The sequence below is a fragment of the Oryx dammah genome, unplaced genomic scaffold (assembly GCF_014754425.2).
Source record: "Oryx dammah isolate SB20612 unplaced genomic scaffold, SCBI_Odam_1.1 HiC_scaffold_4, whole genome shotgun sequence".
Taxonomy (NCBI): domain Eukaryota; kingdom Metazoa; phylum Chordata; class Mammalia; order Artiodactyla; family Bovidae; genus Oryx; species Oryx dammah.
This window is the reverse complement of record NW_024070188.1, coordinates 19,272,514-19,287,745: the sequence shown is the minus strand read 5'-3', so window position 1 is coordinate 19,287,745 and position 15,232 is coordinate 19,272,514. Positions and strand designations below refer to the sequence as shown.

Here is a 15,232-nt window from a genome sequence, read left to right as displayed (position 1 = left end):
ACTGCATTTAGAGTATACTTAAAATACATTTATTTCCCATTCCATAACAGCAAATTTATGGAAAAAAAAAATCTGAAAGTGATAAAATGGCTTGTTCAAGGTAATGCAGTGAGGCAACCACTAAACAGGGTTTGAGAAGCCAGGATTCCAGATTCTAAGAGCAACGTTCCTTCCACTCCATATGAGCTACTTAAGCTCATTTGGTAGATACCTCCAAAACAATGAATATTTCAAGTAGCCTCCTGTTTACAGATGTTTTACCTGTAGGCCCCAAATGTAGCAACTTTCCTGAGAAATACAATTTTAACTAATGAGAGCCTCAGATCATTACACAGAAGTCTACTCCTATTACAGGGTCACAGGGAATAGCTAATCCTCATAAATGGAAGGAGAGGCAGAGTTTTAGGGTGAGGAGAGAGTGAAGTGAAAGAAGACAGCTGGCTTTTCATCACATCTATAAACTCCTCCAAACATTTTTTAAAAGTATTTCAAAATATAGAAACTCCCAGTATCTGTGTACCCATAAGCAAGTTCTATCAATTCATATAGTCACATTTGCTTTGGATTTTAAAAAAACAAAGGAAAATATTACAAATTTGAAATAGTTTCTAATTACCTTGGGTTTCCGTCATAAAGTGAGTCTAGGTTTTGATTTGAGAAGTCTCACGAGAGTCTGGTAGTCTATACGCTCCCCTTTTTATAGTCACTTTCTTTATCTCACAGACAAGGTTTTCCCTTTTGCCTGGCTCATTACTGAACAGCTTTTCTCTTACTCTCTTCTTCAAGCAAGCATGCATGTTTTTGAAGTTTCTTAAGGATATTTACTGCTGTAACAACAGGAAAAAGGCTCTCTGCTATGTCTTCCCTAATACCTTCTTTCAATTAGATCCTGTAGAGAAAGACAAAGTCACAGATTGAGCCAAATGCCTCAGTAGTTCCAGATTTCCTTCTATGTTAGTAATGAACACAAACTTTATTACTGAATCTATAATAATAATCACAAGTAATTCCACTCTTTTGACTTTTAAATGGTTGAGGATGGAAAATGCAGAGATTTTCCATGAATGTATTTTTTTAAGAGTATGAAATACTGTACATACTATTTTGTATCACTTTAGATCGGCGTGTGTAACAAAAACATCTTGTTACTATAATCAGCTTTTGTCTTTTTAAACTGCTTTGGAAAATATAAAGATTAAGGATTGATGACCAATCTGTTTACTTAAACTTTGTGTTACCTCCATTTCCATGTGAACTGATGATGATACTAGCATCTAATAGATGTTGCTGTAAATAAATCCACCATCTGAAATGGAAATCTATAAATTGACTATAAAGAAGGAAATTCAATTATCACTGAGTAAAGTCATTTTCTTTATGAAACAGATGTCAGAAAGGGAGAAAGGTGACTTTCAAGACTTCACAGGCTGGATTCTTATAAGAAAAGTTAAAAATAGTCAAATTTTAAAAAAGGCTAGAACAACTGAATCCTGAGGAACTTTAGGGGGAAAAGTTTGGTAAGGATTTTTTTCAAGTTTATTGCAATTTTCCTTTAATATTTTTCTGATCATAAGATTACTAGTAGCTCACTCTGAAAAATCTGATAAGAAACACAAAAAGACATGGGAAAGATCATATAACAATTATAAGCAAATATTGTTTACATTTAAGAATAATACCCTATGTAGTTTTCTATCTTTTTGTAGCTGAAAACAAAGAAACAAACAAAAACACTAAGTTCACAAATATAGAGAACAGAATAGTAGCTGCCAGAAATGGGTGATGGGAATCAAAAACAATCATATACACATTAAATTTTGTCTGTTTTATTTATCAATAACTGTCTATGTCATCAAATAAATTAACAAGCATAAATTTTAATGGTTGCACAACATGACATTATGTGAGCATTCCATGAACTGCTCCACCATTTTTTGCTGTTGGTTATTGCAGACTCTCTTCCTATTTTACCATTTATATAAAATACATTCATTAACTGCTTTGGCATAATAAGATTACATTTTGGATTACTTCCTTTGGATAGACTCCCCAACGCTGAATAACTGGACCTAAATAAATACCTTTATAGTAAGGATCTTCTTCTATGCATAGTACTTAATTGCTTTTTGGAGCAACTAAATCGAGTTACATTTCCTTCAGCAGTGTTGAGCAAATTTTTATCCTATTCTCACCAAATTGGGTATTAACATGTTTTTAGTCTTTGCTAATTTGATAGGGAAGAAAGAGGGGGAGAAAGAAGTTGGAAGTGTTGCTACTTTATTGTGATTTTGTATAAGGAGAAGTCAGTGATCATTCTGCATCTGTCTGGATATGTGAGTGGGGAGAATGCATTGAACAGGTACGCAATACTAGAGGGAAGTGCGTGCCAGGCAGTGGTGACAGGAGGCTGGCAATCTTTGAAAGTGTGGCAACAACCCATTTATCTGAGCACTAGCTAAACCCCATAATTTGAAGTAGCATCCTGAAATTCCATAATGGAATGAACTCCCAGGAAAAACTGGAGAAATGTCAGGTCCCTGGATCTAATCTTAGTTTAACTCAAGGGCCCTGGTTTTGAGTCTTATCTTGTGACAACAATTAACTTAATGGAAGGAAAACCTACTAGAAAACGGTTCACTGCACATCTTTAATGACTGTGAGAAGTAGATATTTTAATCATTTTTTGCAGTTACTTTTATGATATATAACAATAAATATGAGCTTTCCTTCTTCTCTTTGTCTAATATAAAAAGCAAGTAGGCAACTGTATTCCAAATTTTTATTCTAAGTCAGGAGAAATTTATTAAAGTGTTGTCAACATATGGTAGATTTATGAGCTATTTCTAAGTTCTTTTTGGAATTCTCTAATTATATAAAAGCATTTCAACTGTATTGGTAAACCTTCACAATTTATGTGTTAATAAAGCCAAACTATTTTAATTTCATTTGAAATGACAACGTACTACCTTTTCCCTTCATATTTCTTTATCAAAAAATATGATTCAAAACTTGAAAGTAATTATTCTTTTTTCTAAATTGTATATATATGTACATCATTCAGTGCTCTCAATCACTACGGTTCTCAAAATATATTTTATTCTGAGGAAGAGGGTGAGAGAGTGAAGAATAAAACCACAGAGAAGGAAATGAGAACACTTGCAACTCAAAGAACTATTTGGAAAAATTCAAGGAAAAGTTTATTTTGGAAAAAGACATGAATATGATGAATACATACTTTCAAATATGATTGGGATAATAAAAATATGTTATAAACTCTTAAGTGTTACCATATCATAGCTTAGTTTTCATACATCAATTATTTCTTGTTGCTCAGAAAAGTGGGAGATTTCATGGGTTTCAGAAGATTGCAGCTGGCTCATTACATGTTGAACTGATAAGCAAGTAAATAAGAAAGGAAGATTGTGGTAACTCTGGATTTGGGAATATGTGGATAGGGTCATTATGCAGACAGAGCAGGGTCTAATTCCAGTTTTCTCACTTACTATATGACTCAGGAATCAGCCAGTCAGACCTTCAGTGTAGCTCCAATATGGAGTTTATGAAATCTCTCCAGTATTGATACGTATACCTGGCATACAATAACCCTAAGATAATGGTCTTACTACCACCATTATCATCACTACCACTGTCCTCCTCCTCTTCTCTGTTCCAAAGAAAAGAGAGAAACCTACTATAAACTCTGAATTCTTAGGTTCTTCTGTTTAGAATGTTATTTTTTCCCGATCTTCAGTGGTGTCATTCCAATCTGAGATCCATTTCATGCTAAAGTAGTCCTTCTTGTCCCATCCATCTCTGTCATTCTTTATCTCATGATTGAATTGTATTTTCTTCATAGCATTTACTGTTATCTGACATTATACTGTGAACTTATTTAATATTTTATCTCACTAGAATGCACATTTCACGAGAGCGGGGACTTCATCTAATTTGTGCATCACTGAATCCTCCAGATATAAGAACACACTTTGGCACATAATAGATGCTTAAAATTATCAGAGCTGGCACATAGTATTTGCTGAATAAAGATGTCAATCATAAGCAACTAAACATGTTAATAACTGCAAGCCTGACAAGATGAAAGAGCTTTAAAGTTCACTGTATCTAATTTTTGAGAGTTAAACTCCAGGTTAATATTATTCTGGGTTTCCCTGGTAGCTCAGATGGTAACGAAAAGTCTAGTTATAAAGCACTATATAGCATTATATAGTTATAAAGACTAGATAGCAGAAACTCAACACACATACTATGGTTGTTATTTGAATTAACAGTTAAATCTAAATTGAATAATATGTATACTTTCTACCTGACCAGAGGAAGTTCATGAGACACAGTGGTTTTAAAAAAACAATATTTAATAATTTTAATACCAAGTGAGCTGTAAGAATTGAAACACAGAAGTTAACAGCAATTTATACATTAGAGTAATTATGGTTATTATTATATCAAGAACTTAAATATGTTAAATAATATTAAACAAATAAATGCATTAACCAAACAGAATTTAGAAGAAAAGGTGACAATCTTTTTTACTTATCTGTTCTAACCCTAACTGCCTACCTAATGGCATGTTTGAAAAACAAAAGTGTTTATAACAAAGAGCTGTGAGGAAATTCTTGGGTTCTCTGCCCTATCATTAAATCTCTTGGATTTCCTCATTTTGCAGGACCCTGGAATTAGTCATTATTTGTACTGCTTCAGAAGAATTGGATAACTCAAATTAAAATAAAGATCAATTATTAAGTTAAAAACAAACATTACCCTCAAGGCTTAGGTTCTCTTTATTATCAATGGAAAAGAATTTTCAGCTAAATTATAAGACGAACTTCCAAATGCAAAATTAATGGTGGTATATCCAGAAAAGGGCTTCTCAAGTGGCCCTAGTGGTAAAGAACCCACCTGTCAAAGCAGGAGACATAAGAGATGTGGGTTTGATCCCTGGATTGGCATACATAAACAGATCTCTCTAGGAGAAACACTTCATGATGTAGCAGAAATGGCTGCAGTTACTAGGATAGTTAACCCTAAAATTTGTCAATGAACTATCTTCTAAAATGTTTTAAAGAAAAAACTTTAAAGAAATACATAAACTACACATCTGCATCATAAAGTGGTAACACAAGAAAGCTTTTTAAATGAAATCTTCAATGACTTACTTTAGAAGGCACTTGCTATACACTGAATGTTTCCTCTCCTCCCAAAATTCATATGTGCAATACTAATCCCTAATGCGATGATAATTTGGAGACAGGTGGAGGCTTTTGGAGGTGGTTTTGGATGAGATTAGTGCCGTTATAAAAGATACCCTAAAGACCTCTCTCAACCCTTCTGCCACATGAGGATGCATAGAGAAGATGGCCATCTATGAAACAAGAAGCTGACCATCAGGAGACACCAAAATCTTCTGGCACCTTGATCCTGGATTTCCCAGCCACCATAGCTATAAGAAATAAATGTTTCTTGTTTATAAGCCACCTAGTTTATGATATTCTACCATACCATTATAGCACCGCGAATGGACTAAAGGAAATTGAAAACAAATTCACATCACTACAATTGAGTTTACTACAGTTATCACAGACAAAATTTCATCTAGTTATAGTTGAAAAGAAATAGCTTTGCACAGGTACATAGTTGCATTAAATCTAACTAGTTAATATGCATTTGTTTACATTTCTACTGCCAACTCCAATCATTTGTACTAACTTAAGGCTCTACAGTCATGAATGTTTACCCAACTGTCATATATTTAAATTTCATACTGCACGAATATTCTTCTCCTTTTTAAGTAGTGACCTTTGCTCAGTACATATGTCCATATGGATTTATAAATATTATGTAAAGTGTTTATATCTTAGGAAATTTAAAAATAAGTTCACTGATGCTTGGAAGGTTTTTTTAAGACCAGTTATGTTTTTAAATTAAAATACATTGCACAGGAAGCCATGCAGATAGTTTCTGGCAAAATCTCCTTAGTCACTCATCCTTGTGATGTCATCCTGGATTATGACATCACTCAAAACTGCCCTATTTTTTAGATCTCTTATTTATACATTCCACTGTGCAGCCTTAACTTCCAGAATGTCTAGTTATTTGCTAAATTACTGCTACTACTGCTATCCTACTTCAACTAAATAGGCAATTTAACCAGTCGATTTTCTATCACTCACCTGATTTTTTTCATACTGTCAAACTTGTTCTTGGACTTCATGGTCTATAATTTTAATACTCTTTTTCTTTGACAATACCATATAAAGTCCATGCCTTTTTTTGGTGTCTCTGTCTCATCCGTCTAGCAAAACTCAACAAAAACAAACCAGCCACCTTCTTCATGCTTATATCTGAACTGCTGAGCACTGCTGGAGAAACAAGTATCATACTCCTGAGGACTGATGCCACCATGAATTCACGGTCTCCCACCAAGATGCTGTCCAGAAACTCTACCATGTTTCTCTAGTCAGCCCTCTCTAGGATGACAATTTCAAAGTATACAAAGTCATCTGAAATGTCTACTCTCTCCTCGTGAACCTTAGCAACACCCTGTCTGGTAATTCTTCATACAGTTAACAAGGACCATTGGATAATAAATATCTCATATGTTTGCCCCAAAATCTGCCAAGGCACTCACACGTATGACTATCTTCTCCTCTATTATCTCATACTGCAGTGGAGATGGAAACACTCTATAAAGTTGTCCTCTGAATCCTCCCCTCCGCTACCTTAAGGATCTCCTCTTCAATCAAAATCAATTGGGATTATATGCTATTACTCTACCAAAAGTACTTTCAGCAGAGTTATCTGTGACCTCTATATAGCTATGTCCAAAGATACTTTTCAGTCCTGAGACATCCTGCCCTAGCAGCAACCTTTGACACACTGAATATTTCCTCATTTTTCAAATATTACTTTCCCTTTGCTTCTGTGATAATCACATTTTATGGGTTTTCCTCTTACTTCTGGGATTACAACTTCCAACTTCTTAGTCTCCTTTTCTAGCTCCTTTCTCTCACTAATGCCTACGTGTTTAGGCTATCTCTTTTCAATCTATATATATTCTTAGCAGCCCCATTCCCTTCTATCCATTCAATTATCATTTAGCTGTTGATGACTCATAAGTCTGGGCTTCCCAGGTGGCACAGTGGTAAAGAACCCGCTTGCTGATGCAGGAACTACAGGACAAGTGGGTTTGTTCCCTGGGTCAGGAAGATCCCCTGGAGGAGGAAATGGCAACCCACTCCAGTATTCTTGCCTGGAAAATTCCATCCATGGTCAGAGGAGCCTGGAGGGTTACAGTCCTAGGGTGCTCAGGCATGACCGGGCACCCATGCATGACTCCTCAGTTCAAGCCTAGAGCCTACTTCCAGCGCCTATGTTTGAGATCCCTAATGTTTGGCTGCTACTTGGTATCCTAAAGCTAGACTGTCCAGCTCTGAAAGCCAGCTCTGCTATTTTGTATGCCCTTGGGTAAGTTACTGACCTCTCAGTGCTCTGTTTCTTCCTATATAAAATGAGGATAAAAACAATCTCCACTCTTACTTTCTAGGGCTGTTGTAACATCTGGATTAATGTTTGTCAACGGAGACTACTTCCCTTGTTCACTGTTTCTGCAGCACCAAGTGCAGTGCCTCACAGTAGGTATTCAATAGCAGATGCTGATTCACGCAATACATGAACTCAACAGATGGTAAATTATCCCAGTTCTCAGGAATTTTCTACCTGTCCCATTAAATTTAAAATTCCTTGCTATAGCTACCTCATGATACCTTTCTAAAGGACATCATAGTAATTTCAAAGAAAAAGCATATAAGGAAATATTCCTGGAAAAATATAGCATTTGTTTAAATCACATACATATATACACATAATCTGAGGTTTCGCTGGTGGCTCAGACGGTAAAGCATCTGCTGTCAATGTGGGAGACCCGGGTTTAATCCCTGGGTGGGAAAGATCCCATGGAGAAGGAAATGGCAACCCACTCCAGTACTCTTGGCTGGAAAATTCCATGGACAGGGGAGCCTTGTAGGCTACAGTCTGTGGGGTCGCAAAGAGTCGGACACGACTGAGCGACTTCACTTCACTTATATACACATACAAATTTAGTAGTAGAAATCCATGTCAATGTAATTCAGGCAATGAAACTGATTTGAAGCACTGGTTTTAACAGGTATTGTAAATTATGAAATATTTCAACATAAATCTAAATGTAAACATATTACCTCATTTTTTACATTAGGTTTTATAAAACAAGAAATACTTGGTCTTATGAAACACTTTAACAGAAGAGAACAGTGGCTGGACGAAAAACACCAGGTCCACAAGGAGGGCTCAACACAGCAGGGTGATGCCAAAGAGCAACGATCCACTCGCCCACCAGACGACTCAGGGCTGGTGACAGGCGCTTCTGCTCCATAAAGTACTTTACCTCTGTTTCTCAACTTTGCTGTTTGAAATATGGAAAGTCAGAGGAGAAGTCTAGAATGAAGATGTTTCTTAGAGAAACAATTTTTGCAGACGTGCTAGAAGAGTAGCCTTTTACTTGAAAAGTTAGTGAAGATACGTATTCCTATCCCATGATGATTCCTATTCCTATCCCTATCTCTACTGCTTACCCTAGGGCCACAGGATGGAAGTCTTTTCCTTGTGGTGCAGGCTAATTCCAGTTTGGGAACCCTTCAAAAAGGTCTCCTTCTCACAAATTCCTATCTTCTGCTTCTCCTGGCAGTTGGGAAGGCTACACAGTTTAACCCAAGTCAGTGGCCACAGGGGCAGTCATTAACACTATTTACTCCCAGGCAGGCAGAGGAACCAGAGATCAAATTGCCAACATCCACTGGATCAGTGAAAAAGCAAAAGAGTTCCAGAAAAACATCTATTTCTGCTTTTTTGACTATGTCAAAGGCTTTGACTGTGTGGATCACAAGAAACTGTGGAAAATTCTGAAAGAGATGGGAATACCAGACCACCTGACCTGCCTCTTGAGAAATCTATATGCAGGTCAGGAAGCAACAGTTAGAACTGGACATGGAACAACAGACTGGTTCCAAATAGGAAAAGGAGTATGTCAAGGCTGTATATTGTCACCCTGCTAATTTAACTTCTATGCAGAGTACATCATGAGAAACACTGGGCTGGAGGAAGAACAAGCTGGAATCAAGATTTCCGGGAGAAAGATCAATAACCTCAGATATGCAGATGACACCACCCTTATGGCAGAAAGCGAAGAGGAACTAAAAAGCCTCTTGATGATGGTGAAAGAGGAGAGTGAAAAAGTTGGCTTAAAGCTCAACATTCAGAAAACGAAGATCATGGCATCTGGTCCTATCACTTCATGGGAAATAGATGGGGAAACAGTGGAAACAGTGTCAGACTATTTTTGGGGGCTCCAAAATCACTGCAGATGGTGACTGCAAGCCATGAAATTAAAAGACCCTTACTCCTTGGAAGAAAAGTTATGACCAACCTAGATAGCATATTAAAAAGAAGAGATATTACTTTGCCGATTAAGGTCCGTCTAGTCAAGGCTATGGTTTTTCCAGTGGTCATGTATGGATGTGAGAGTTGGACTGTGAAGAAAGCTGAGCACTGAAGAATTGATGCTTTTGAACTGTGGTGTTGGAGAAGACTCTTGAGAGTCCCTTGGACTGCAAGGAGATCCAACCAGTGCATTCTGAAGGAGATCAGCCCTGGGTGTTCACTGGAAGGACTGATGCTAAAGCTGAAACTCCAGTACTTTGGCCACCTCATGTGAAGAGTTGATTCATTGGAAAAGACCCTGATGCTGGGAGGGATTGGGGGCAGGAGGAGAAGGGGACGACCGAGGATGAGATGGCTGGATGGCATCACCGACTCGATGCACGTGAGTTTGGGTGAACTCCGGGAGTTGCTGATGGACAGGGAGGCCTGGCGTGCTGCGATTCATGGGGTCACAGAGTCAGACACGACTGAGCGACTGAATGACTGAACTGAACTGATGTGGTGGCAACACTGCATTCCCTCCCCCAACCCTTTAAGTTACAGTGACCAAGTGACTTGCTTTGGCCAATGAGAAGAGAGCTGAAGTAACAGGTGTTTTTCCAACAGCTGCATTAAAAGACACTGCGTGGTTTTCTCGGTTTTCTTTTGTACCTCCCCACCCTCCAACACCCTGACTCCTGTCTTGGCAAATGCAGATGACTCAGATGGTAACTGGTCCATCTGTGTCTGGGCCCCAGAGGGAGGCTGACGAGAAGCAGAGTCGTGGGCAGACCATGTGGAATGCACCGGACATAAAGTGGGTAGAGCATATTCTTTTAAACCACTAGGATTTTTGAGGCTGTTATTGTATCATTCTAGTCTCTTCTAACTGATGTGAATTTGCAGTCCTATTTCATAAAGAAATAAGTTAATTTTCTGAGTTTCCCTCTCCTTTAGGTGCCAAGCCTATCATCTTGTTTGGTCTATCATCTTTATCAATCAGATGCAAATCTATACCAGCTTTGGGCATTTATATATTAGCCATGAACAAGTTTTAGAGCTGAAATTATTGGCACACTGTGGAACTGCTTTCATGAATTACTGAGATAAAGTTCTCATAGCTAATAAAATTTCTGTGCTTTCAAAAACAACCATAAATACAGGATAGAGCTTTGTACAGAGTGAGACATATAGCAAACCTGAGTTAAGCAGTAGGGATGATTTCTATAACTCAATGTAGGACAAAAAAGTAATATTTTCATTTGACTAAAGTGTACATTATTTTAGAAACAATTCCACCTACTCCTAGATCCCTTTTAAAGTATAAAATAAACTTCCAATCTTAATAAAATATTCAACATGAAACAATTTAACTCATTAACCATGGAAACAATGACACATTTAAGCAAAATTACTGTCATCTAGTATCATTTTGCTAACTTAAACATTTTTAAATGAAAATATTACTTATTCAGTTTATCATACTCCTTTATTTTATAAAAGTTTCAATAGTAAATTAATATCTAAAGTATATGTAAGGAACATCACTAAATAAACTCTACAAAATTGATGTCTAGCCCCTGTAAGCATCCCAAATGCCTGAATCCTATTATGAGATTAAAAAAAAAAAATAGATTTTTCTACCACTATACTCACATTCTCAATCTAATTTCCCTCCTCCCCACTCCACAATCCTTCCCCCTTCCTTTAGGTTTACCCCCTTGATAGTCTTAAAATTAGTGATATTAGCTGCTTCTCTTTTTCAGGAAGTTCTTTAGCAATCTTTCCTACTGGTATGTCTGGAGCAGTGGATTTCTTTTGGTTAATTTGGGAAAACATTCTTTTGCAGCCTTCAAAATGAAGGCTATCTGAGTAAATTGATCTAATGGAAAAATCCATTATACATGTTTCCCCAGTCTTGGAGCAGATGTCTTTCTTTCTTTTATTCACTGGAAGCTCATTCAATCTTTTTAGCTTTGATGAGTTGACTTTTTTTCTACTTCACATACTTAAACCGTATTAACTGAATGTTTCCTCTGAGAACGAAATACCTGGTCAGTACTAAATGTTCTCTCTCAATTTATAGTTTTTCAAACCAGGAAAAGCTTTCCTAAGTATTTTATGACATTATCAGTTTCCATAGAGCTTGTCTATTTCCTCTGATCCTCTTATCCACCATAGTGAAATTATGTCCCCCCCCCCTTTTTTTTTAAACTCCCAAACATTTTTTCTTCATACCCTTCCAACAGAGCCTCAATTTCCTGTTTAGAAATTATCTATATTTGGTCTTCATGGGATACAGAATTCAAGCCGCACGGAAGACTCCTATCATATCCTCTCTTTCATTTCCCAAGACCCTCATGGGGCCACATTAACTAAAACAGACAACTGACCTTTCTGATAGGGCTTTGCGTCTTGACAAGGGTAGAAAAAAATCAGTGATTTATTATTTCTAGGATGTCCCAGAGTGATTGTTCAGCTATAAACATCCTCTCTGGCACCTTGAGAGTGTTAGGTTCAATTTGTTCTTCAGCCTTTTTTTACATGTCTGTGACACGACTATATCCCATTAAATTAACTTTCTGCTCAACACAACCATCGATATCTGTGGTACAACTAACAATAATATTTGACATAGGCATACATGTTATTTTCTACATGTATCTTGTCTCTTGAAATGCCTTGTTTTGCATTTGCGGATCTTCAATGCTTTGGTTACTCTTAATCAACATTTCCCAAAATTTGTTCTGGGAAATAATGTTTGTAACTCAGTGTTAGCAGATGTTACATTTAAAAAAAAGAGTTTGTTGTTAAGTAAGTATGGGAAACACATAAATAAATAAAATTAGTTTCTTTTTCTGTGACTTTGAATTTCTAAGAAAAAATATAGGATGTAGTTTTTCCTAATTTATTTTTTAGAATGTATACAGATACAGATTTATCCTGCCATATCTAAGGTGATCTGTAGAATATAATTTGGGGAATGCTCTTCTAGAGGCTGCTATTTACTATCTTCAATAAAGACTTTAGTTTCCCTCGAACTTGTAATAATACAGCAATGCTATCTCTTTTATTTTTAATACTATTTAGTGTTTGGTATTCATCTTATTCTTATCCCATTGGTTTGTACTTTTTGTGGTTATCTGTATCCCTTATATAGACTCTGGAAATCCTGTGACTTGGTTTCAAAAAAAATACTACAACATATTTTAACTGAGCTAAGGCATTTTAAGTTTTGAAAATGTATTTCATGTATCTATCGTTCTTTTGGTAGGTTTAGAAATTCACTGACATTCTCCATTATTGCTCAGTGTTTCCAAATGTAATTTTCCTAAGGCATGTAACCCAAAGCAGTGGTTCCTGTTCTGTTTTTGCAGCATAAATTTAAGAATCTTGAGCTTATATCAATGTAGGCCTATATACTTTTGAAGGTGATTTATAAGATGTTCTCAGAATATGCCTGAACCTGAGCGATGAAAGGAGAATGTTAAATTATGGTGATTTAGCAGTTCCTCTATGAGATAATTTAGGAAGATGAATTTTCCTAGACTGTCTCAGTAATACCTTGATCTACATAAAAGTGTGTAGCATAGAACTTTATCAACAATCAAAAACCAACTAATTCATAATGTGGCCATGTTGATGTTCTTTCTATTAAATGAATGCCTAATTTTTCATTTTGATAAGGAGACAAATAGATCAAGCTCAGACTTAGGGTAAATAATTTTTCCTTGATCCTATTCCTGACAGCCAGTTCTCCTGAGTGCATTGGTCAAATGAAAGGTAACTATCAGTGATGAGGTAACTGGTAGGAAAAAACAGGAGATGGTGGTAAAACAGTCTAATACTAATTGTTTCTCATCTGGCAATCTCACTTTAAAGAATAAATATATTTACTGGTTGATTATAGCTACATTATTCAAACTATAGGAATACTGAAAACAACCCAACTGTCCAACATTTAGGGAACAGTTAGTGAAAACTGTGGTGAGAAGATGAATCTTTAAGAACTAAAATTAAAAATATATTCTATATAAACATACAAAAGTATATAAGAAAGGAAATTAAGCTAAGTTAATTTTTACCATAAAATTAAAATACAGAAAATATAGATAAAATTAACACGATGTTTTTTGCACATGAATAAGGACAAAGCATATATACTAAAAGAATAACTATTTTCAATGGAAGTGTTCTTTATGGTCTTTTGCTTACTACAGTTAGCTAAGCATAGAATTTAAAATACTCTTACAAGGTCCTAGGCAAATGATTTTATCCAGGCAAACTATCTGTGGGTGTTATATTTTTATCAGTAAATAATTATATGTCTTTAATAATAATACTCATATAAAGAAACAAACACATAAACTTAAGATACTGTTATGAGTGAAAAAGTATCCCAATTTACATGATAAATATTTTGAAGAAATACATAACTGCTTCCCTTTGCATGCTTTATTACACTATCTGAGTCTAGATACAATGAAGTAGTGCTATTTCCTCCAAATTGTCTCACCCCACAGAAATGATGACGCGAGTTAAAACCAAGTATGCCACATCAAAAGTAAGAGAATATGCAGACACTGGGTACGCAAAGACACAGATGCTAAAAGCAGAAATTTGTTCAGGAACAAAACAGTAGCTAGTTTTAAGTAGGAGTTTTAAAAATTATGGATTCCCTTGCTTAGTGTTTAGAACATCCTAAACCAAAATGAACAACTGAAGTTATTGGGGACTAGAAAAAGGGAAGAAGAGGGATAACGAAGAACAGGATTTAACACAAAGAGGACAGGTTAAGAGGAATATAGAAGCCTTCTATATACTTTGAAGACCTCTATGGTAGAATAAAATCTAAAGTGAATGACAAGCTGTTTTGCTATTACTAGGAAAGTGCCTGAGAGACAGAACAAAGGAACGCAGTCTTTCTCATTAAATGTTTATTGCTCTGCTTACGCTTGTTTCAAGGAGCACAGAAACACATGGACTAGTATACTAGGTCAGATCCACTCCTGCCCCAGCCAGACTGCGGAGACTAACACAAAGCTGACTGATATGCAAATGAAATATGTGACTGTTTTCCCTTGATGTCCGCTTCTAACACTGTTGACATTAAAAGTGAGGCCCACTAATGACTCTTAGTGGACACTTAGGTTGTTATTCATAAAGTTGCCCAAAGCCTCTTGAGGAAATAGCATCTATGCTTTTCATGTGCATGATATAAAAATCTCTTCTTAATCTACTGATAAAAAGCAGCTAAAAATGAAAAATTTCTTCTTTGCTCTGAGTAGCAGATAATTAATGAAGCTTAACCTAGGAAGAGCTACAAAACACTTTACAAGGACTTACTGGCCTACAGGACTTCTAACTGGGAAGCAGGATATCTTACTCATTTTCTTAAATACTAGTTTTTATATCTCACTTGCCAAGCTTGCTTTATTTCAGATTTTTTTTTTTTTTAAATTAAGCTAACATTATACTAACATGTCTGATGGCTCAGTGGGTAAAGAATCTGCCTGAAATGCAGGAGACACAGGAGACAGGGGTTTGATCCCTAGGCTGGGAAGATCCCCTGGAGATGGAAATGGCAATCCACCCCAGCATTCTTGCCTGGAGGATCCCATGGACAGAGGAGCCTGGCAGGCTACAGTCCATGGGGTCACAAAGAGTCAGACATGACTCAGTGACAGGGATATATACTAAAATTAAAATAATTTTTAAAGAAAGAAATCCACAAGCTTGCCACTCTACTAAACCTGATGAC

General features: G+C 36.2%; 1 protein-coding gene across 2 annotated transcripts in view; it reads right to left on the bottom strand.

The window, feature by feature from the left end:
* MAN1A1 (mannosidase alpha class 1A member 1) overlaps positions 1 to 15,232 on the bottom strand; it is a 171,720-nt gene that overhangs the window by 93,921 nt on the left and 62,567 nt on the right. The window lies entirely within an intron of this gene.